At 38.7% G+C, this 23952-nt stretch overlaps 1 long non-coding RNA gene across 6 annotated transcripts in view; it reads left to right on the top strand.

Moving 5' to 3' along the window:
- The window catches only part of LOC140611893 (uncharacterized), a 95843-nt gene extending 71891 nt beyond the window's left edge, over positions 1–23952 (top strand). For 4 of the 6 annotated variants that reach the window (XR_012013208.1, XR_012013209.1, XR_012013212.1 and 1 more), the window contains 3 exons: positions 11378–11421; positions 19970–20051; positions 23685–23952. This is a non-coding gene — a long non-coding RNA (uncharacterized lncRNA). Of the gene's footprint in view, positions 1–11377; positions 11422–19969; positions 20052–21899; positions 23629–23684 lie in introns of those variants that run through there. The other 2 variants (XR_012013211.1, XR_012013210.1) reach the window with 2 other exon arrangements.

Raw genomic sequence — 23952 nt, 5'->3', positions numbered from 1 at the left:
CACAGTGTTTTAAAATTGTTTGAAACAACAAACAACATTCAGGTCCAAAAACTTCACCTAGGATTCCAGATGTCTGAGTTTTTTGAGACACCAGAGTTGCTGTCTGTATCAGTCCTGTGATTCATAGAGCCACATGAGCACAGTCCTGTTTAGAAGGCATGTAATCCTATGCACCATGGTTTTCCCAACAGCTTTCTGTGGGTTCTCACATTCAGCTCATTCCACTTACTGCAGCCATTTCAGTTTATGGTCCTTTTCTGACTGTTTCTCAACCTAAGCAAAATAATTTGTACCGGTTAGCTCCAAAGATTTAGTTCAGAACTATGCGTATCTCTGCACTGCACTTACTCATTCAATCCTGTTGAGCAAGAGTAATAGGGGACAGAGCAGATGTTGGCACAACCATGATTAACTGGAGAGTGTGAATCACAATCCCTCGGATGTGTCCTGGCTAAGAGCAGGCTGAGAGCCACTAATCTGCAATTTTGTGTCTTGATATCCTAATTATATGCAGTCCTTCTTTGTTATATTTATCTCTACAGGCTCATAGAAATGTCTTATAAGAAATGCTATATATGTAGCACCTCTGAGTTCCTCAGAGTATTGAGTATTGAGTATAGAGACTTGTTGCATGAATATACCTGAAACTAATACTAATATAACATTGTATGTTAATTATACTTAAATTTTTAAAAAAGCATGTTTACTGCCAGTACTTATATCACCATTGTTTGCATAAATATGTGGACGTAGTAAAAGACATTACATATATACACACACAAATGTATGTTCATTTAGTAATACCAGGAAGAATGTCTTGATTGAGAAAGAAAAATTCTTTCTCTGAATACCTAGGGAAATGGCTTTGTTATAACAGGTACACTATAATAATGGATTAATGGATGAATAAATGAGTGAGTAAAGTCCACAATATCCAACTGGTTAATAATCATAGGTGCTATTTATTAAGCATTATCTGTGGACTGGCCACTGAGCTAAGTCTTTAATGTCATTTTCTCATTTAATCCTCACAATAATTAAAAATAGGCAGTGTTTTTTTTTCTTTTACTATTACAAACAAGGAATTAAGACTTAGAAAAGTGAAATAAGTAGTCCACAGCCACACAACTACTAAATGGCAGACCTAGAATTCAAACCCGGGACTTCCCAAAGTCTTTCTTTCTTTAGAAAGAAGAAGTCTTTCTTCTTAAAGAAGTCTCCCTTCTTTCTTTCTTTACTAAGAAAAACCAAAAACCAAGCAAGCAAACAAAAAACACTGTGGATGAGAAGATGTTGAAATTTCTCCAATATACATACTTTTCCAAGTCATCCAATGACTTAGTTGTCATGAAAAATAAGCTACAAAATCAGCATATTCTGCAAGAACAAATCAGAAGTTAAGGATAGTCTTTAACCAAATTAATAGAGGGAGAGAAAAACAAAAAAGAGTCTTCAAATAAAACCCAGGACAGGTTTAAGTACATGGCCAATAGAAGTTACAATGTTCACATTTTAAAAATTTGATCAGAAATGATCTTGAAAAACAGTGGACAGAAGTTACTTGTTATAAAAATGGAAAGTTGCTCCTTGGGCACAACTTCTATTTATTGTAGATTAAAAGTAGTGACTAAAAAAAAAAAAAAAAAAAAAAGTAGTGACTAAATCAATTATTTAAAAAAAAAAAAAATACAAGAACAAAACCCCAGTTGCCATCCAACAGAGCACTTCCTACGTGACTAAAGCACTGTTGGGCAAAAGAGATATAAGCAGGTTACAGGCTTAGGCTCTTCTCCCAAGGAATTCATCATCTGCTGGAGAAGTTGAGGAGTCAATGCATGACAGAAAGAGACCAGTAGGTCAAGTGAGACCCAACCTGGATGGCCCTGCCAGGACCGATGGCTGTCAAATGGAGAATTTGGGGGCAGACAACAAAGGATTAAGAGACCACTCTCAGCCCAGGTTGCATACAATAGCGTACAGCACTGAGAGAGAGACTAGTTAACTAGAGTCCTTCTTAAGATAAAAGACTTAAATAAATTGATCAGAATTGTTCTGAGCATGATAAGGAACTTCAGATGGCAGAGGGTGAGGAAACTATTGAATAGGAAGAGATATACAAGTCTCTCCAGTAGAAGACACGTTCAAAGCAATTTGTTCAATGAAAAGGAAAATATGTTGATTAGATGGAAAGTTGAGGTTGTGTGTGGTTGTGTTTGTGCACATGTGTGCACATTTGTGTGTGTGTGTGTGTGTGTGTGCGCGAACGTGCACGTGCACACGTGGGCAGTAAGTAAAAATATCCAAGATCCCCTAAGCTGGCTGGCAGACCATATACGGAGTAATGTGAAGGAGATTCTTAGTTTTACTTTTGAAATGTTTCCATGTTTTCTCTAATTGAACAAATAATACACGGATATATTTTTTCCAAAATTACAAAAATTATGGGTCAAAATAAAGTCTCTTTTGGCCACATCTCAACTGTACCACATCCAAATCTCAACACCTCCTTAAATGATATTTTTCTGAAATGTGAAGTGTAAGCACTTGTAGTATTTGAGCATGAGTCTGAAAAAAGGAGGGGGCGTTGGGGTAGCTTGCAATAATAACACTAACTCCCTTTTAGTAAGTAGGTGCTGTGCTAGACTGCCTACATATAAATTATTATTAGCTCATTCAGCAAATGTTTTTGTGAACAACTCGTACATGCCAAGAACTAGAAATACAACAGTGACCTCAGAGTTCGGAACCACCACCGACTTGGCCTATTTTTCTCCGTGTACTGATAAGAAAAGCAAAACTCCGAGAGATTAAGCAATTCCCTCAAGGTGACAATGCTGGGATTCAAACCTGATCTGTGTGTCTTCAAAGTTTGACATTCCCTCCTCCACTATTACCCAGTTGTTTCCAAACCGTTCACTTTATTAAAAGCAGAAGCCTTTTTTTAATGAAAATAGAATTATCACATCACAGCTCAATGCAAAAAAAAAAAAAAAGGTAAAACTAGAAGCACTATGATTTCCTTCAGTGTCCTGCTTGTAAAAATAAGTGTGTTCTTAGCAAGAGAACTGGATGGAATTGCTTAAGGATTAATAACTCACAGAGCCAAGTCTCCTGTTGTGAAAGAGCTTCCAGGACGACTACCAAACACTAATGTTGATAGAGATCATCAGGGCTAATGAATTACAAACCTGAAGATGTCTGGGAATGGCAGGTTCCTGTCTCTCTCCCACCACATGTGACCCTCCATTGCCGACCCTACACCCACTGGGACTCTGAGGTCTGGCATTGTTAAAAGTTCCCCTTGGTGACTGACGATCAGGTGAGTCTGAGGAGAAACTCCAGAGCAACTCTGCTCTGTGCAGTGATTGCTCTCCACCTCCCAGTCTTCCACCTGTTGTCTCAATCTCAAAATATTTGACCAGACCTGTGCAATAGGATCACTGTGTGGGATGCCCAGCATTTGTGGATTACCATCCTGAAATACCTTTTTCATTTCTACCCACCCTTCAGTTATGAGCCACATAATCCTTTCTAGATTGGTGCGGGTCTGATATTCCTTGCTCAGTCTAATATTTGCTTCCTAGTTACATTGTTTTAATTTCCCATTCTTGTTGGTGAATTAAAACTCTCTTCCAGGTAGTGCCAAAGTCATTTGATTCAGCCCCTAGGCTTCTCTTCCTGCTAGCTGTGTCCTGGCAAAAATCCCATACCCCTCTCCCTCTGCCCTACCAATGCCCCCAGATCAGTCCTGGCCTCATGGATCGGACCCAGGACACCGTTTCTTACTGCAGCAGTCAGTCTTACAATTTCCCCTCTGAGCAATCATCCAATGTCTGCCTATTTCTACTCAAGGAAAATTCCCTTCTTTGTTAAAGAGTGCCCTTTGGGGGAGAGTAACAACGCTTAAAAGAAAAGATTCTTCTAAATCTTTAGCTAAAATTAGCTATTCTCTAGTTTTTGCCTATTTGTTTTTCCCTCCAGAATAGTGTTTCTCAGTGTGGTCCCCAGACCCCACTGGTAACTTGCTAGGAACACAAATCCTCAGGCCCTGCTACTGACCTGCTAAACAAAACTTCTGGGAAGGGGGCTCAGCAATCTACATTTTAATGAGCTTTCAGGTGATTCTGATATACTCAAGTTTGAGAACTGCTGCATTAAAAAAACAAAACTCTTGGACCCACTTTCCTGGACACACTTAGCTGGAATTGAATTTTTAGTTGCATTGATACTACAACATGTTGGTCCAATTCTCAAAAAGACATTTTACTCTTTCCAATATAGTTTATCTCTTAGCCTAAGGGCATAACATTTATTGTATTTTTGAGGGGGTGGAAACAAATAAATCTTTTATTATTTTTTTATTTCTAAGTATGCCTAGGGATAAAGTGTTCTTTACGGTAAGTTTGATAACCACGGTCAGTTATAGAAAGCAGTCAATAGGTTTCTAGCATAAACACGGAGCATTAGTTCTTGATACTTAGTGTGCCCTGTAAATACTTAATTGGCAGATTATTTTGAAAACATATGAGAGATGTGATAGTAAACTGTGGTCAGCATCAAGCTTGGTAAATCAAAAAGACTTTATCAGGGACATGAGAATTCAGTTGAACATTGACAGAACAAATGTAATTTTACAGGGAGAAATAGGGATAAGGACAGTGTTGCAGGCAGAAGTTGAGCTAATAAAAGTGGTCTTATACACTCATTTAGAACAGTGTTTTGGGAATCCAAATGCCTGGAATTCCACTACAGTTGTGCCACTTATAAGCTGTGTGACTGTTCTTTGCATCTGTAATATGGGGCGTCACAGTGGTACCTCCATGTGATGAGCAGCATTCTAAATATGGCCTCAAGATTTCTGCCCCATGGTGTGCATGCCCATCCCCCTTGAATATTGGGTGGCACCAGTGAATCTCATGAAATATCACTCCTGTGAGTAGGTTATTAATTTGTTGCCTTGGAATTAATCAAAGAGAGATAATCCTGGGTGAGCCTGACCTAATCAGATAAGCTTTTAGAAGAAGATAAGGCCTCAGACAGACTCTCCTACTGACATAGAAGAAATCTAACAACCCATGAGTAGAGAAGCTATATGGCAAGAATCTGAGGGTGACCAATTGGAGCTGAAAATAGTCCCCTGCTGGAAGATAGCAGAAAAATCGGGACCTTCGTCATCATGCTGCAAGGAATGAACTCCTCCAAAAATCAGTAAATTTGGAAAAGGACCAGATCCCCAGATGAGATCACAGCCCCAGCAGACACATTGTTTTAGCCTCTAAGACCCTGAACAGAGGATCCAGTTAACCTGTACCCAGACTCCTGACCCACAGAAAATGTGAGAAAATAAATTAGTGCTGTTTTAAGCCATAAGTTTGTGATGATTTGTTGTAGAATATCAGCAATAGAAAACCAATATGCTATCTCAGAGGGTTGTAATGAAAAGATGCTTCTAAAGTATTTACCATAGTGCTTACCATTTAGTAAATGCTTAATAAACTTAAAAGCATTAGAAATGATTTTGGATGACCAGATTTGAGAAAGTAAGCCCAGGGTTACTTAGAGGGGAGGGTTCTGTTGAGAAAGAAGTTACATGTTGCTTGGAGAGGATTTGTGATGAAGATGTGGCAAGATGGGAGAAGGCATCAAGCCCTCTGGTCTTTGGTGGCCATTTGGAAATATCAGAGAGATGATGTGTCAAGGCCTGGTGGGAGGGAAAGTGAGGCACCAGTAGAATAAGACTCCAGTAAGATAGAAGCTAAGGGTCTCTGGAAGGCTACACTCACTGGGCCATCTAGAGAGATGAAATCTTATACATGGGTCATTATTCCAACCATGCACCCTGTTAGTGAAGGAATTCTTGACTAGTTGAGCATTGAGACAGAATTTCTCTCTCAAACTCACCTTGGGTGCTGTTCCCTTAGTGATGATTTCTCCCTGCTTCACCAATAAAAGCCTGACTTGCAACTTAGGCATGTCCTTTGTTCCATACTCACCTTGCCAATCAAATGGAACCCCATCACCCACCCTCTGACCACAGTCTTTTTTTTTTTTTAAGATTTTATTTATTTATTCATGAGAGACACAGAGAGAGAGGCAGAGACATAGGAAAAGGGAGAAGCCGGCTCCCTGTGGGGAGCATGATGTGGGACTCAATCCCAGGGCCTCGGGATCATGACCAGAGCTAAAGGCAGATGCTCAACCACTGAGCCACCCAGCCCTCCCTGACCACAGTCTTATTAAGGACATTGCCCGCAATGAGATGAGCACTGGGTGTTATACTATATATTGACAAATTGAATTTAAAATAAAATATATTTTCTTTAAAAAGGACCTTGCAAAAAAAAAAAAAAAAAAAAAAAGGACCTTGCTCCAAACTGACCCTATCCAAACCTTACCAGTAATCTCAGTTGGTTTTGACCCTTATAAAATCAGTCTCAAACATGTCTCATCACTGCCCTGGTCCTACTTGACTGAGTTCTGACTAATTTGGGCAAACAGGGCCCTTTTTCAAAGAAAACTTTTTTTTTTTTTTTATTTTTATACATGAGAGACCCAGAGAGAGAGGCAGAGACATAGGCAGAGTGAGAATCAGGCCCCATGCAAGAAGCCCAATGTGGAACTTCATCCCAGGACTCCGGGATCACGCCCTGAGTCAAAGGCAGATGCTCAACCGCTGAGCCACCCAGGCATCCTGACAACATATTTTTTGGAGTTGACTGATAACAATTAATTAATGACAAGCTTTAAGGTGGTTTGAATTTAGGAGAACATTGACGAAAATTATCACACTTGCTTACTGAAAACAAATGACATGTAAAGTACTGGACCTGATATCACAGTTGATTCAAAGAGTGAGAGGTATGGTTCAGCTTCATTTAGCCCATTTGGGGAAATAAAACATAAGAAATTAACAACACAAATCGTACATAATAATATAGCAAAACAAGAGATGGTACAAGACAGCTCACGACTGATTACCAGATGGATGGTAGGGATAATGACTTCCACACAAGTTCTATAAGGACAGTGTCACTATGGACTTTTGGGATCAGAAAACATGGAGGAGGAGAAAAATGTAGATCTGTATTTTAAAGAATAGGCAATATCAAGGGCTGAATCATGTCCCTGTTCCCCAAATTCATATGTTGAAGTGCTCACCCTCCTGTACCTCAGAATATCATAGTATTTGAAGATAGGATCTTTAAAAAGGTAATTTTTAAATGAGGTCATTCAGATGGGCCATAATCCAATGTAACTGCTGTCCCTATAAGAAAAGAAAATTAGGACATAGACACACAGAGTGAAGACCATGTGAGGACACAGGGAGGAGGCCAACAGCAAGCCAAGGAGATGTCTCAGAAGAAACCAATGTTGTTGTTGGACTTTCAACCACCAGAACTGTGGGTCATAATACTTTATTATAACAGCCCTAGAAAATTAATACAGGCAATGTCTGGTTTCACTTGCCCTTGAATGCAGGGGAATTAACTGATTTCATAAGAGAAAAAGGATATATAGGGGCAATAGAAGAGGGCTGGATAAAAACAAGAAGATAAATTTCAGGAAATGCTGGAAATAAAACTAAATGAATAAGAAAAAGTGGACAGTGATTGCCAAGATGAACCTTTGCTGAGGAAGAGTAGCAAGACCACTAGAGATTCCTTTGTTTTCAGTCAATAGAGGAGAAAACTTCATGAGCTCAATGACAAGAGGCAGGAAGAAGTGGGAAGAAAGTGGTCCCAGGGAAATCCATTGAGGTGAAGCCCAAAGGAGATGAGAGGCACTGTGGAGGGTGCCTAAGCTATAAAAGACAGAAGAATAGAGGAAGGGGAAGTAACACAAGCTCTGAGATTAAAGGTAGTAAAAAATTAAGAATCAAAGGAAGGAAAAGGAGTTCAAAGGAAGCCTGGAAGAGCTAAAAATAAACCATACACATAAGGGCCAAGTGTTATATAAACCAGAAGCAGGTCATTCTGGTAGTATTAGATCCCTCAAATTTAGAGTTATAGTTTATGGAGGTCAGAAAGGAAAGAGACAGGAACTAATTTTATTTATTTTTTTAAAGATTTATTTATTTATGTTTGAGTACCAAAAGGGGGGAACAGAGAGAGAGAGAGGGAGAGAGAGAATCCCAAGCAGATTCTGAGCTTAGCACAGAGCCTGATATGGGGCTCGATCCCAGGACCCCGAGATCATGACATGAGCTGAAATTAAGATTCAGAGGCTTAACCGACTGAGCCACCCAGCTTCCCCTAGGGAATTATTTTATTTTTTTCCCCAGGGAATAATTTTAAAACAAGAACAAAGTAATACAGGAAGAAAGGCTAGGTTGGGCATCTACGTTTTAATTCTTGCTAGATCCTCTGAGCCAAAAATTTCCCCATTTTACACCAAGTTGGAAACCAACCTAAATAATAATAATCCTATGGATGGAAGGAAGGGGAGTGATAGATTCCTTTTGGGCTATGTTGAATAGATTAGATGTAATTTATTCAAGGTATTGCTATGAACAAACTGGTCACCACATAGCCCCATGGGGGAACCACAAGGCCTGTGCTCCTACTGAGGGGGTAGGGCATCTTCCATACCACATGACCACTCCTACCCCTGCCTAATCCCTAACCCCCAGTTCTCCCACCTCAGCGTTAGCCCCCAAACGATTTTTAGATGTGTCTGAGGCCTATGAAATGGTTTGGCATAGAAAGTGTATCCAAACAGGGGCATCATCAGGTCAAGCAGACTCTATCTCCTGGAAATCTGACATGGGGCTGACAAATTGTGAATAAGTTGAAGCTTTGCATTATTAGGAAAGGTGAGCAAGTAGTTATGAACAAGCAGAAACTACAGTAAGCTGAAATCAAAAGGTATTCACAGGGGAGATGAGAAATTGGTGAGTAGGAACAGAGATGAAGCAGTGCAGATGGAGGGCTGCTGAGTCAGGGCAGTTATGGGATCCCTGAACTCGCCAAAATGACTCAGGTCAGTGACTCTTCCTAGGATGCCTCTGGTGTCTGAATGAATGCCAATATCCACAATCCTGCCTAACCCCATAGCTTCTCTCTGAATTCCAGGGAGGTTCTGAAAGCCCTGTTTCCATGAATATCCTCACAATATCCCTGCTTCTATCACCCAAATGAACCATTGTTTTTTGTAGTGTAAGGATACTGACAACCATCTCAATAAAAATATTGCTAACATTTATTTAACACATATCACATGGAAAGTACTGGCTGTTAACTTTACATATTCCAGTTTACTTTTCTCAACAATCTATGAAGCACTATTATTATTTCTCACCCATTTATAGATGGAGAAACCTAATGTAGAGAGGTTACCTCACTTGCCCAAAGTCACATAGAGATTCTGAGGCAAAGCTGATTCTGATTCTAGACCTGTACAACTTCAGATCCCAAATATATAGTTATATTTAACTCCTATCAAATGACTTTCTTTAGGGTCATTTTAGACTAGCGAGTGGGAGTCCACTACTCCAAGTGATAAAATTGGAAATGTAGTGATCAAAACTAATAGGAAAAGACTCATGAATATCATGTGTGATAAAATAGTCATGCATCTTGCTGAAATTTCATAAAAGAGAAGTCTTGGAAAGTCCCCCTAAAGCAAAAAAAAAAAAAAAAAAAGATGAATTTAGTAATTAATTCAGAATGGATGTATTATTTTATTTTAATAAACATTTAAGAAAACTATATATATATATATTTTCTAGTTGAATTATGACCTGATTTCCCTAAACCTTGTTTTCCTCACAAAGCCTTAAGCTCCTTAACAATGAATTCTCTTTAAAGAGGTTTTTAAAAACTAAACTTGGATATAGAAGAGATACTATTTTGCATTAAAAAAGAGAAATGAAACTGTAAAGTTTGAAAATTTTATATGCAAGAAAAAGAGGCTATGAAATATGAAGTGCAAGACTCTTTAATATAATGCTGAAATAATAATTAAGATTCTGTCTCTCATGAGTAAATAAATAAAATCGATACTATAAGAAGATAGAATTTGTTCTACTGAATTTCAAAATTAACAGCATGCTACTGGTTTAAGAATAGGCAGTAAGTCAACAGAATGGACTAGAAAATTTAAAGACAGACGTGTGTGTGTGTGTGCGTGTGTCTGTGTGTATCTCAATTTAGTCTATGTATGCTGTGTGTATATATTTAGAAATCACAAAGGGGGCATACAGATTCAGAATATAAAGTGAAATGAATTGATTTGGGATATCTGATTGTTGTTTAAGACAAAGAGAATAATGTTCATTTCCTTTCATATCATCTGCTAAATTCCTGATAGATTAAGGACCCGAACACTGTTTAATGAAAAGAAAATTATAAAATTACTAAAACCAAAATTTACAGAAATGTTTTTATAACCTAGGGGTGGTAAAATCATTTTGGGAGTAACATTAGACACATAATTATACAGGGAACAAGGTAAGATGTGAACAATTATGTATTTTATAATTTATATTTGAAAGTGCTATAAACAAAGTCAGGAGGTGAATGACAATCTAGGAATCACAGGTATACAGAAAATAAAAAATCCTTAGCCATGATACAGATCAAGTGCAACAAATCAATAAGAATTATAAATAATGTATAACATGGTAGGAGAACAGGAAAAGGGAATAAGGAGGAAATTCAGAGAAGGAATTGTATAAATGGCTGATATACATCAGAAAATCTACTAATGGCAACTATATATGTGGCCAATAAACATGAAAATTCACTAATCATTAGTCTAAGTTGGCACAACCTTTGGAGGCCATCTTGGCAATATGTCTCGACAGAATTGACCTAACTAAACGTGAAGGTGTAGGGCAAGGGAGTGCTGGTTTTGAAGTTAGGCCAGAATCAGGTCTGACACTTGCTTCTGCTATTTACCGGCTGTATGACCTTGAGCAAGTTGCTTAGGTGATCAGAGTCACAGAGTCTGAACTTAAAAGAAGACAGTATGATTCATATGTGGAATATAAGAAATAGTGAAAGGGATCATAAGGGAAAGGAGAGAAACTGAGTGGGAAAAAATTAGAGAGGAAGACAAACCATGGGAGACTCCCAACTCTGAGAAACAAAGGGTTGTGGAAGGGGAGGTGGGTGGGAGGATGGAGTAATTGGGCCCTGGACATTAAGGAGGGGACATGATGAGATGAGCACTGTGTGTTATACTATATGTTAGCAAATTGAATTTAACTTTAAAAAATAATAATAAAAGAAGAGAAAAACAGTGCCCCCCTTCCCCCGCCCCGGCTTGAGGGGGAGTATCAAGGAAATGAATGTTCCAAGCCTGGTACATGGAAGGGGTTCAGTAAATATGTTTTTCCTCCTCTTACTCTCCTTGTTCTTCTTACCCCCTCCTTCAGATTGCCTGCAAGCTTTGATTGGACTGAAGAAAGATTCAAGGCAGGCAAGTCCAGTTCTTCTTTCATGAAGTCACAGTTTGGTTAAAGCATTTATATGTATTTCAGGGAGAGTTCTCAAGAAAAGCAGCAAAGTGTTACAGTGAGTAAAGAAAACAGAGCAGAAAAAGCAAATGACAAGTAAAGATTTGGCAGCATCAAGGTGACGAAAAGAAAAAAATCAAACAAAAATGAGAGTAACACCAAGTCCCAAGCTATAAAGAAAATAGACTAAAATGCAAATGATTATGCACTTAAGAGTGCACAAGAAAATAAAAAGTGTTATGGAATTAAGAGGAAAAGTTACACATAGAGATGATGCCACACACTAATATTAATGATGCTACTTTAAAATATTTCTGAAATGATGGAAGTTATATTGCATTACTAAAGCTTAAGGGAAGTAAAAGCAAAAACACCCCCTACATATAACACAATGGCTATCATTTCAGTTTATTCCCTGGTAGTATTTTTTCATAGGCATATTTTTTGAGCTATATTTCACATACCATAAAATTAACTCCTGTAAAGTGTGCAATTCAGTCCTTTTAGTATATTCACAAAGACATGCAACCATCACCACTTGTTGTCATAGGCATGTTTTAAGCCAGTTGAATTGGAGGAGGCTTCCTTGTTTCACTTAATAGTCTATCAGAAACAAGCTTTCTATAAATGGATAAATAGTTTTTAAGTTTTTGTATAGAGAAACCATTTCTAAAACGTTTGCAGAGTACAGATTAAAAGAAAGAAAAGAAACAGAAAAAAAAACCAAAGCATCATTCTAGGATACCAATTGAAGGATGAAGATGTAAATAATTCATTAGCTTGCAGGCAACATAACTTAAGTAAATACTAACTCGATCAGATGACTGAAGTGAGGAACATTTTCTTGGGTTCTATGGTCTTAACATTGTGCTATTTGTTAAAGCAAAGCAGTACGTGGGCACATTTATAAAAAAAAAAAAGTCAATGGTGCTGAAGAGCTTATTGCAAAAGGTCAGAACACTTTGCTGCTACATCCCAGCCCTACGCCCTCTTTGCTTTCCACCCAGACACTGGACCCACACTTGAGAAGCAACCAAGTTTAACTTTTTAAGAGCATTCTTAATTCCTCTGCATGATTACTTCTGTTATCTCTCAGTAATATAGTTAAATTGCCACTTCTTCATTTATCAGACTGACTCTATCTGTGGACTTCCTTCTGATAAATGAGTGCAGAGTTCACTTACACCGTCCCCCACAATATGAATGTCTCACTATTTTTAATTCCTCTTGTGTAATTATAGGTAATGCCCTTACTTTACTTCCTCTCTGTACCTTTCTCAACATACGTACCCTTGTTTCCTGTTCTAGTAACTATAACCTACATCTCTCAACTCTTTATTTTGTATGAGTCCCCTCCCCTTCCAAAATTCTCTTACTGATGTTTTCTGTAACATGTCAGTAAAGAAGATTAAATGACCAGCACAATGTAATAAAAATTTTTAATGACATTCTTAAAATTCTGAAATAGTTCATGCACATAGGCAAAATAGAGACTAATTTGGGAACACAAGCATAGATACAGAGAAAACAGATTCACCTTTCAGCTTTATCAGATCTTAACATTGTAACATAGTTTCTTCCCCCCCCCCCCTTTTTTTAAGATTTTATTTATTTATTCATTCATTCATAGAGATGCAGAGAGAGAGTAGCAGAGACACAGGCAGAGGGAGAAGCAGGCCCCATGCAGAGAGCCCAATGCGGGACTCGATCCAGGGTCTCCAGAATCACCCCCTGGGCTGCAGGCGGCGCTAAACCGCTGCGCCACCGGGGCTGCCCTCTTCCCCTTTTTTAAAAGAGAAAACATTACCAACTCATTGAGGGCCCCTATACTAATACTGCCCCTATTTCTCTTCTACCTCAGTGCTTATCATTGCTTCAAAATCTGTCTCATTAACTCAGTGTTTGTCATTCTAACACGATTTTATATTTTTGACACAAACTTTGGCATTCATATATATTGTATACACATATACACATTTTATATTAACAGGGACATTTGCAAAAGTAACATGGAAACTGCTGGGAATTGGGAAGCACCAGTAATTCTAAATTCTCAGATTTTTGGTCATATTTTATTGCTAAGCAAGGAGAAATTTCCCAGAGCATGACTCACAAGGGACAAAGTATACCACAAAAGAGTAAAAAGAGTAAAAAGGAATAGTTTGGTGACTTAAGAGGGGTTATGGGATATACCAAAGGAGAAAATTGGGAAACTGATTTTTAATTTTGCACCAATGCAGACATAAGTTTGGGCGATCCATGAATTAAACGAAGAGCTGACATTGGAGAGGACATTTCCTAGCAGAGTTTTCTCACTGCACACACTGAGTAGGTAGCAAGGGAGTGCCAGGGAACATGAGGCAAAACTTATCTTTATGGTGCTTAACAGTACAGATCACACTTCAGAGACACGAAATTTAAGGAAGGGCCAGGGATCTGTGTACTGACCCCATTTTCAGCTTCTGCAGAAGAAATCATCCATTATAGCTAGAATGTATAACAGAAGAAGCATACCATCTAGCATTTGAACACTTGAGCACATGCCAGAAAAGCAGAAGCAACTGTCACAGAACAAGGTACAAAGTTAAAAGAAGGGGAGAGAAAGGAAAACTCAATGCCATAAAGGTATAAATATAAGGACATTCATGTTTCTTTATTACTAAACAAATTTAAAATTGTTAAAAGGATTTTTTAAAAGATTTATTTATTTATTTTAGGGGAGGAGGGGCAGAGGGAGAGGAAGAAAGAATCTTAAGCAGACTTCCGGCCTGCTGGCAAAGAACCCACCCAAGAGGCTCAATGCAGGGTTCCATGGTGGGGGGTTCTATGGTGGAGGGGGACGCTCCATGTAGGGCTCCATTTTAGGACTCTGAGATCATGACCTGAGCCAAAATCAAGAGTCAGACCCTTAACCAACTAAGCCATCCAGGCATCCCTACAAGGGATTTTTTTAAGCCACCTATACTCCCATATTACTGTACAGTAATGCTTTGATTCTTCAGATTCCTTCATAATTTTATCCAACTTCCTCTACACACACACACGCACACACACACACAGTATGTATGCAGTATTTACCTGGTTTTAATCCTAATATAATATACAATTCGATATGCCAGTATTAAAATCTCATGTTTGCATTAACACAGTTTGTTATTAGATCTACCCTTCTTGGTTTTTTTTAACATCTGTTTATTTAATTATTTATTTTATTTTGTTTTATTTTATTTTTTAAAGTAGGCTCTAGGCCCAGTGTGGGGCTTGAGCTCACAACCCCAAGATCAAGAGTCACGTGCTCCAATGACTAAAGCCAGCTAGGAACCCCAATTTAGTCTTCTTAATGTCTGCATCTAGCACCTTATTTCCAGCTGCCTATTTTAAATATGCTCCTATAAGCACAGCTGGTATTCTCACCATAAATAGGGGAGGGGATACTAAGAAAAATTAGGAAATGAGTATTTTTAGAAGGAGAAAGGTAAATGTGGCAGAGTTAGAAGCCAGTTGATTTAGCAGAATTGGGTCCCTGATCTTGGACATTAGTTGTGTGTGTTTGAGTACATATGCAGTTCTGGTCAAGGGTACTTTAATTTTTTTATTTTGAAGACAAGTATAAATGCAGAAAAAATGCAGGTGATATGAAAATATAATGTATCCAGAATTAATGTTCATCATATGTTTTCATAAAGAAATATTCCTGAAAAGTTGAAGTCTTCTTTGGGTCCTCTGCAGTCACCTGGGTATCCTCTTAATGACTCCAAGGAAAAATAAGACAACTTAGTTCCAAAGCAGTTCATGTAAATGGTGATAAAGAAATGAGGGGTGGGTGTGATCTACAATAAAAGACAGTCTTTAATGGGCTGCTGTTTCTAATGTAATCACCATAATAGAGTATGTTTGCATAATGTATTAGAGTTTGCAAAGTGCTTTTATGGCCTATAGAATAGGGAGCTGTGAGGCAAGCTTCAACTCAGGCTGCCCCACTCCCCAGGGGTGGGTATGGAATGAAGTAACAGCAGCAAGGGAGGGCTTACTCAGCTGTAGAGAAAGTAGTCTTTGGTCCACTTAAGGAATACTTATCAGGTTATACTACTTCAAGCTCTCTCTCTATTAAAATGTGAACATGATAAATCCCTTCTCCTTAGGTCAGTGTGACTCAGAGAGAGATCAAGGGAAACAGCTTTCGACAGGTCGAAACTGAAAGCTCCAGCAAATATACTATCAACAGGAAAACTCTTGAGAGCTATCAAGAGAACAATGAGGGATGTAGGGCATCTCCTCACACTAAAGACAGTGACACTTTGCAAAGTGCACACCTATTTGGAAGTTGCAGCATCCATGCAGGTGTGAAAGCAGGAACAGAGGCTGCATGCTCAGATCACAATACTGAGCCTCTCCAGGTGTTTCTTGTAAGGAATCCTGAGGCATGTTGCTGAGTTACAGGCTGGATGATACTGACAACAAACATGGTGAAGAAAATACAGAACAGAAAACAAAGATGCAAGTTTTAAAAAGAAAAGAAGGAAGGTTTTGGGGGGATTAATGTGAATAGGGGTACACATACATATATATGCATACTGACTCCAATTTCAACTTATTTAGAAGAAATCACCATTAATATTTACAATGGAGAAGCATCGGTTCGAGCATATGTAAATACTTTTAACATATGTTAGAGAAATTGGAGCAAGCAAGAGTCATAAAAGAAAGCACAATATTTTTAATACACGTATGTACAAACACATATATGCATATCCATACAATATATAAAGCACACACAACACATAGACAGAAATATATATATTTCTAAAATATAAATTTATGAATAAAGTGAAAAACTCCTTAAGAAAAAATACAAGAATTAGGACAGACCAGAAATATCAATAAACTGTAATGTTTTCATTTTCACAAAAATAACTGCTGGCTAGAACCAACACGGTGATCCTAATTAGTATCAGTATTACCCTTTGTATGAAATCTCTTGTCCCCTCTTCCCCTCTGTGCCCCCCCCCATCACAGTTGACTACCCCTGTCTATGACCCTAGAATACTTTCACTTTGAGTCTTTTCTAGTTTCTGTCGCAATCATGATGTGTTACTGTGTGCTTCATCTGTCCTTCCCCACTAAGCTTTGAAGTCCTTAGGACAAGGACCGTGTTCTATTTATCTTCTTATTTCTGGTAGCTTGTGCAGTATTTGGCCAATATATGCACACTGCATCCTCTGGGAAACTGAGCCACTGTCTCAGAGGTCAGTTGCACTGTCAAAGCAACTTCTTCCTACCTTTTAGTTCAGTTCTCCCAGCTTTGTTCTCCTGTTTATGCAGAGAATCAACACCTGTTGTGTTATGTTCACAGGGGCTTTCTTCTACTTTCTTCTATAGGGGAAAAAAGGCCAAATTTTTTCCACAAAGGTGAACACTAATTTTTCTTATGTGCTAAGAAAAAATAAGACTGAGAGACCTAAGATTAAGTGCTGTAGTGGGAAAGAAGGGAATTCTGTCCAGACTGAGGCAGAGGTGTAGGAGCCCCTCACAGATGAGATTTAGGGAAGGAGAAAGGGGAACGCCTGGGCGGCTCAGTGGTTGAGCGTCTGCCTTAGGCTCAAAGAGTGATCCCACTATCCTGGGCTGGGGACTCCCTTATGGGGCTCCCCAGCCGGGAGCCTGCTTTTCCCTCTGCTTATGTCTCTGACTCTCTCTCTGTGTGTCTCTTATGAATAAATAAATGAAATCTTAAAAAAAAAAAAAAAGGAAAGGAGAAAGGGGGTAGGTCTTCTAGACCCCAAAACTTAAACAGTATCTGGCCCATATTAACAAGTTAGAAGGTCTGAGTGATGTTGTTTGGCCGGTGGTATCTGCATTTGCTATGTAGTTATGGGGCTAATTAGCATGGTTTTCTTTGGAATTATGTGATGCATTTGGGCTATTTCAGAATTATGGTATGCAGGTGCCTCATGACCTGCCCGAAGGAGATTATGTCATCCCCTTGAGTGTCAGCAGATGCCCTGGTTTCACAAAAATAACTGGCTGGTCAGAGTTCAGCAGCACACACGGTTACACTGAGGTTTGAGTCACACCTCTACTTCTGTCAGGAAGATCAAACCCCAGCCATTGTCACGTAAACTGTGTGTGACTCAGCAATTCAACAGTCCTTCTAGGAGGTAAGGGAGAGGAAGGAATATTCATTCAATGTCTACTATATGGCAGGAATTGTGGTGCACTTAGAAACCTTATAAATGATATCAAGGGGATATCACCACTTTATGTAGGATGTCACTTAGCTATTGAGCCGTAAATCCAGGGTTCAAAGTCAGGTCTAGCCTGGCTTTAAAACTTTAATAGATAGTCCCTGATGCCCTTCCACTACCTCAAAAGGCCACAGTGGCTCTCAGAGCACTAATAAATGGCCGAACAGTTGGCTATGATATTTGTGAACTTTTTCTAAAGCCTTGTAGGTTTTGTGTGTTACTTTGCTAAGTGAAAGACTAGAAATTTGAGGCATCAACAGAACTGACCAGAGGCATAAAAATAACTGTAGTCAGAAGGAAAGAAAAAGGAAAAATTGAGTGAAAACAGTGAAAGGTTGAGAGTATTTAGAGTATAAGAAACTAATGAATTAACCAGGTCTAATGTTTTATTGGTTTTGATAGTGGAAAAGCAGTATGTAAAAACACGTGATATAGGAAATGCCTTTTATGATAGAATTCACTGAAATTCAAATGAGGTCCTCCGAAAGTGTTCTAAAAGCATAAAGCACCCCACAATTATTAGAGGTAGTTTGTGCAAGGAGAAACTTTTCTCTTTTTTTATGATTTTATTTATTTATTCATGAGAGACGCATAGAGAGGCAGAGACACAGGCAGAGGGAGAAGCAGGCTCCATGCAAGGAGCCTGATGTGGGACTCGATCCCAGGACCCAGGGAGCTGAAAGCAGATGTTCAACTACTAAGCCACCCAGACGCCTCAAGGAGAAATCTTTCTAAGAGAAACTTGAAACGTTATGTTTGCCTCTCCTTTAGGAACGAGAGCAGATTTAACAGTTGCTCCTTGGCGTGTTTCTTTTCTCAGTTTGGCAGGTAGAGAACAGAATTAGCCTTCAGGAGAAGAAACTCTCTGGGACTATATGATACTCCATAACTGTATTCTGAACTGTGGCCAAGATTGGGTAGCGCCTTTTAAACTATTTTTAGAAAAATACATAGTGAGTGCGATAAAGTTGTATGATCTCAATTAAACATTAATGGCATGCCTAGGGACTTTGTACTGTGAAATATTTTTACTTAAAAAATCAATTTTTATTTTATCCCTTGTAAATATTCACTCTTCTTCCATTAAATTTCTTAGTGCCCTGTCAAATCCTCCCTGCTACCTCTCATTCTTTTCCTCTCCAACTTTACATCTCTCACTGTCAGAGAAATGTGGGTTTTTTTTTTTTTTTTTTTTTTTTGCTGTTCCTTCTTTGCTTCTTCGAAGTGTCTGGTTAAATACTTTTCCTGTGATTCTGAGTGCATATTGTGCCTTCTTCTATTCTACGCTTCTCTTTCTTCCTTTTTTCCTATCCTTATCTCTTTAAAACTCCAAGTTCCCACTACAACTTGAAATATATAGTATATTTTGCTGTTCCTTCTACAAGAGAGCTTAATGCCTCTGATTGCACTGTTTGCCTCATTCTTCTCTTCTGTGATTTAGATGCAGCATAACGTCTAAATTGCATTTGCTTGACTCTCCTCTCTGATTTGTCGTATCATGTTGATGGATTTCATTTTATGCAAATTCTTGCTTAGATAATGGCCCAGCACCCCATCTGTGTCTAAAAGAACTACTTCACAGGCAAAGCAAAAGGGCCACAGAGCTGCAGCCACAATGGGTTTTCCTATTTAATCAGTGCCAGGTTGCTATTCAACCCTCGGTTGGAAAGTAAATTTGGGTTTTATTTGCCTAAAAAATTCCCTTCTGTTTAGTAAAGTTGGCAAGTTCTTGTTTTAATATGGACATGGTCACAAATGAAAATTACTGTAACAATATGGGTTAACTCATTTCCATGGGTCCAGACTAGTATTCTTCAAATAAAGCAGGGTCTGTGTAACTTTCTTAGACAATTCTTGGACTTATTTATTTAGAGAGCAGGGGTAGGGGCAGAGGGCAAGGGACAGAGAGAATCTTAAGCAGGCTCCATACCCAGCACAGAGCTCTATGCGGGGCTTGATCTCATGACCCTGAAATCATGACCTGAACTGAAAAAGAGTCGAATGCTTAACCAACTAAGCCACTCAGGTGCCACTTTTTCGTGTTTGAGAACTACCTGAGAAGTTGTGTTGAAAGAAGAATAACACATAGATGTGGCAGGATGGTATTTTGAAAATTATGTTTTCCTCTTTTCCCATTCATTCTTTCTTATTACCTATCCCTTCCCTGACACTCACCCTTTAGGCTCCTAATTCTTTTGCCTTTATTGCCTCGAGAAAAGAATGAAAGAAAACACAAACTCTTGATTTTTTTTTTGTTTGTTTTTAGTTAGAAAAATAGACTTTGAAACTACAAGTAAGAAAGAATTTAAGAGAAGTCTGAAAAAAAAAAAGGGAAGAGTCTGTTGAAGGTAAGATAAAGCTTTTGAAATTTCAAAGCCAATGACTTGAAGGACTCAGGGCTTGGGTTGTGTACAATGGGTCAGAGCTAGACTTTTCTGTTTCTTAAGCCTAGTAAGGGTTTGGATCCAGCAGAGCCAGTAAGAAAGCCAGTGGTGGTTTCAGAAGGAGTGGTCTGTGAGTATACTTCCTGAGAGCAGAGGGGCCATGTGCCCCCCAGGCCAACGTACAGGCAGTGGGATCCCAGAGATCTCTTCCCCCGCCAATAAGGAGCAGAAAGCAGAAGGAATGACTGGGAGAGTACCAGAGCCCCTGAGTCTGGTGCTAGCACAATCCTAGGGAGTGAGTGGGAAGTGGTGAGAGGAGAAAATCCTGATTCAACTGATATCATATCACTATCACTTGGTGGCATTTAAGGTCACATATAGAAAAAAGAGAGTTAAACAGTCCTTGTACATTTATTTTTATGGCCTGAAATTCGTACACACTGCTCAGTGGGAACAGGTCTCTGTTCAGGACAAGAGTCTCCTGAAGCTGTGTGCGCCACTGGGCAGTTACTCGGCTTTTGGAAACCTTGAGTTCCTTATCATTAAAATGAGGATGTTAATATTAGATTGAATGTAAGCAACAGACATTTTGGTAGGTCAGAATCTTTAAAAATCAGCAATTTTGTGTAATTCAACGTAATAACGACTTCACTATTTCCTCCTCCGTTTTCTCCTCCTCCTCCTTCTCTTCTTCTTTTTCTTTTTTCCCTTCCTTCTTTTTAAAGTCTAATTCTTCTTCTCTTTCTTCTTTATACAGTTTAATTTTTTAAATAGTTAATAGGTTTTCACGGTTCAAACACCATAAGAAATACAGCGAAACATCTCCCATCACATTACTGTTCTCCATCTATACTAATACAGGGTACTATTTCTTATATGTTTTCCTGATGGTAAACACGTTTAAAGATGAGCATTGCTGTGTGTATTAGAATTTTAAGACAGCTTTAAAAAGTATCTGTATTTATTTCCATATGAATGTATGCATGTGTATACATACACATGTTTTTAACTCTAGTCGCAGCCTATCAGCTAAGGAATAAGACGCCTAGGCCCACAGGGTCCACAGAAATCCAGCCTTTTTGCCCAAGGTCACTTAGAGAATCAGTAATAGGGCTTGAATATTAATTATACTTATCCACCACATTACAAAGTCTCACATTACAAATATGAACCTCAAATTTAAATAGCTATTTTATTAGATAAATAGAGTCATTTTTTTTTTTTTTTTAATTTATGGGTAATGCAAGCCAGATTAAAGGACCTCACTGTCCATGACTCCCATGTTTGGGGATTCTCCTACTCGCTAAAAAAAATTTTTATAACCCCCAAAATCAATACTCAAGACACTCTCATGGTCATTCCTAGGTATGAACAGAGCGACAAAATATTTGAGTTGCTGATAGTGCATGTTCCCAGCTAAGGTCCAGCATGGGGATACTTTGCCTTCTTATTTTGGATCTGATACTGAAAATAAATATCCCTTTTGTGGTTTATCTAGTGCTAATTTTTCACATTTTTGTGTTTTCGTTGTTAACTTTGCCATTTAAAATGGCCCCAAGCAGAGTGCTGAAATGCTGCTTACTGTTCCTAAGTGCAAGAAGGCTGTAATGTCCCTGAAGGAGAAAAAAACAGATAAGCTTCATTCAGGAAGGAGTTATAGTGTTGTTGGCCATGAGCTCGATATTCACTAATCAACAATGTATATTAAGGAATGTGCCTTTAGATAGAAACACATATAAAACAAAGTTTTGTATTGGGTTGACAAAAATGTGACCTGAGCCTCACAGGTACCTTACCCTGTGTTTCCCTTAGGAACGATGGCTCCATATTTGCTAATTCCATGTTGGCAGAGACTATAGAAGATCGATCCTGCATGTGAAAATTAAGAATCAGCTTCTTTCAGAGCACAACACATGAAGTTTTCCTACCTTACCTTTTAGTTCTTAGTGTCAGTTTAAGTTTTTCTTAAATGTGATAGCTGTGCCATCATATCCCACATTTTTCGGTTTAAAAAATCAAATCTTTCATTGAGTGCAAACGTGGCTTTTGCATGGGTAGAGGCATAATAGGAGCGCACAGACTTAAAAGAAAGCCATTCTGGTTTCAGGGGTTCAAATATCTTCCCAATTTTGTAGATTTTGTACCACTTATGAAGTAAATAATGTGGCAATATCTACCAAGTTTACAGTTCCTTCAGCAGTGTGTATGTTTTTTGTTAGTGTTAAAGAAGAAGTTTATAGTAATCTTCAGTAAGAAATTACAAGTCCATATCATTGTATCCACAACATGGTATATAACCTTATTTTGCCATCAATAGAAAATGCCATTTTTATGTTAATTCCAATGAAGACCAAGAGCTGCTTAGCCAAGTTTTTACTTATAATCCCAAGTGTTGCTACCATTCACATTACAGTGAAAAATGGGTATGATTCCTTGTGATTTGATAAAAGGTACATATTTCCAGGAGGGACAATATATTGAACTTTATTGGTTTCTTATTGCTGCTTCATATCCTTTTGGACTGTTACACTATATGAGTAGATAAAAGCAATTCTAATGAATTATGCTTCAGTGTGAATGAGTTTACCAAATGGGCTCCTGACCACTAACTTCTGCCAGAAGGCTGTGGTGGAAAGAAATGGGTAGGTGGGTGTGGGAAGAAAAGTTCAGCAAGAGACAATGATCTAATCTGTGTACGTGATGAGTTAGGGGTTGAATTGGATTCCTCTCAACAAGATTTGCTGACATCTTAACACCTAGTACCTTAGAATATGACTTTATTTACAGATACGGTCGTGTGCAGAGGTAATCAAGTTAAAATGAGATCATCAGAGTAAGCACTAATCCAAAGTGACTTATGTCCCTATTAGAGGGAAATTTGGGTAGAGATGGACCTGCACACACGAGGAGAATGCTAGGAAGGGACAAGGATGATATTTCTGCAAACCAAGGGACACAGAAGATCGCCAGCAAGCCACCAAAAGTGAGGAGAGAGGCACAGAACACATTCTCCCCCGTGGCCCTCAGAAGGGAGCCACCCTGCCCACAGCTTGGTCTTGGTCTTGCAGCCTCCAGAGCTGTGAGACAGTAAATTTCTGTTGTTTAAGCTCCCTTCCTCCCCCCTGGTTTGTGTACTTGGCTACAGCAGTCCCAGGAAAATAACACATGGCCCATCGCTCCTTGGAGAATAAAACTAGTCCCTTATGTGGCTTCCAGCTGGGCTTCATCTCAACAAAACCAGAAACGGATTTGCTTGGAAGCTTGATATTATGAACTGAATCCTGCCCAAGATGGTGAAACCACAGCCTCAACCTTGCAAAGAGCACAAAATCTGATTTCAAAACCTATTTCAAAGGGTGGCTCAACCCCCAGGCCTTTTAGGCCACTGACAACTATCTTAGAATCTCCCATCCAATTAAGCTTGACTGCTTTTGTGTCGTGGGAAGGTCAAATTAATGCAGAGAGAGAAAAGAGTGTCTGGGGAGAAAGCTGCTGGGGATTTCAGAGAGGTCTTCATTGTTATTTAGCAGTAACAGTGCTAAATGCCTCTTGTTACCTACCCTAGGTGCTGATTACCCCTTTCTTTCTTTTGTGCAGGCAAATCTACTTGGAATTATTTTGGGCTCGGCGTGGGCATGATTCTTTTTGTTCACCCTGCTCCATTCCCTACGGTTTCACTATTGACGGGAGATTACTAATGAACGAAGAGAACTAAATGAAAGTGACTTTAAAAAAAAATGAAATAACTTTCCATTGTATTATATATTTTCAACCACATTCATTAGTTTTTTTTTTATATCTCTGCTGGACATTTTGGGATGTGAACATTGTGGTACCTACATAAATTCTTCTGTGATGATGAACA

The sequence above is a fragment of the Canis lupus genome, chromosome 20 (genome assembly GCF_048164855.1).
Source record: "Canis lupus baileyi chromosome 20, mCanLup2.hap1, whole genome shotgun sequence".
NCBI lineage: Eukaryota > Metazoa > Chordata > Mammalia > Carnivora > Canidae > Canis > Canis lupus.
Note: the sequence above shows the minus strand (reverse complement) of the source record. Positions and strands in the feature narration are given on the sequence as shown.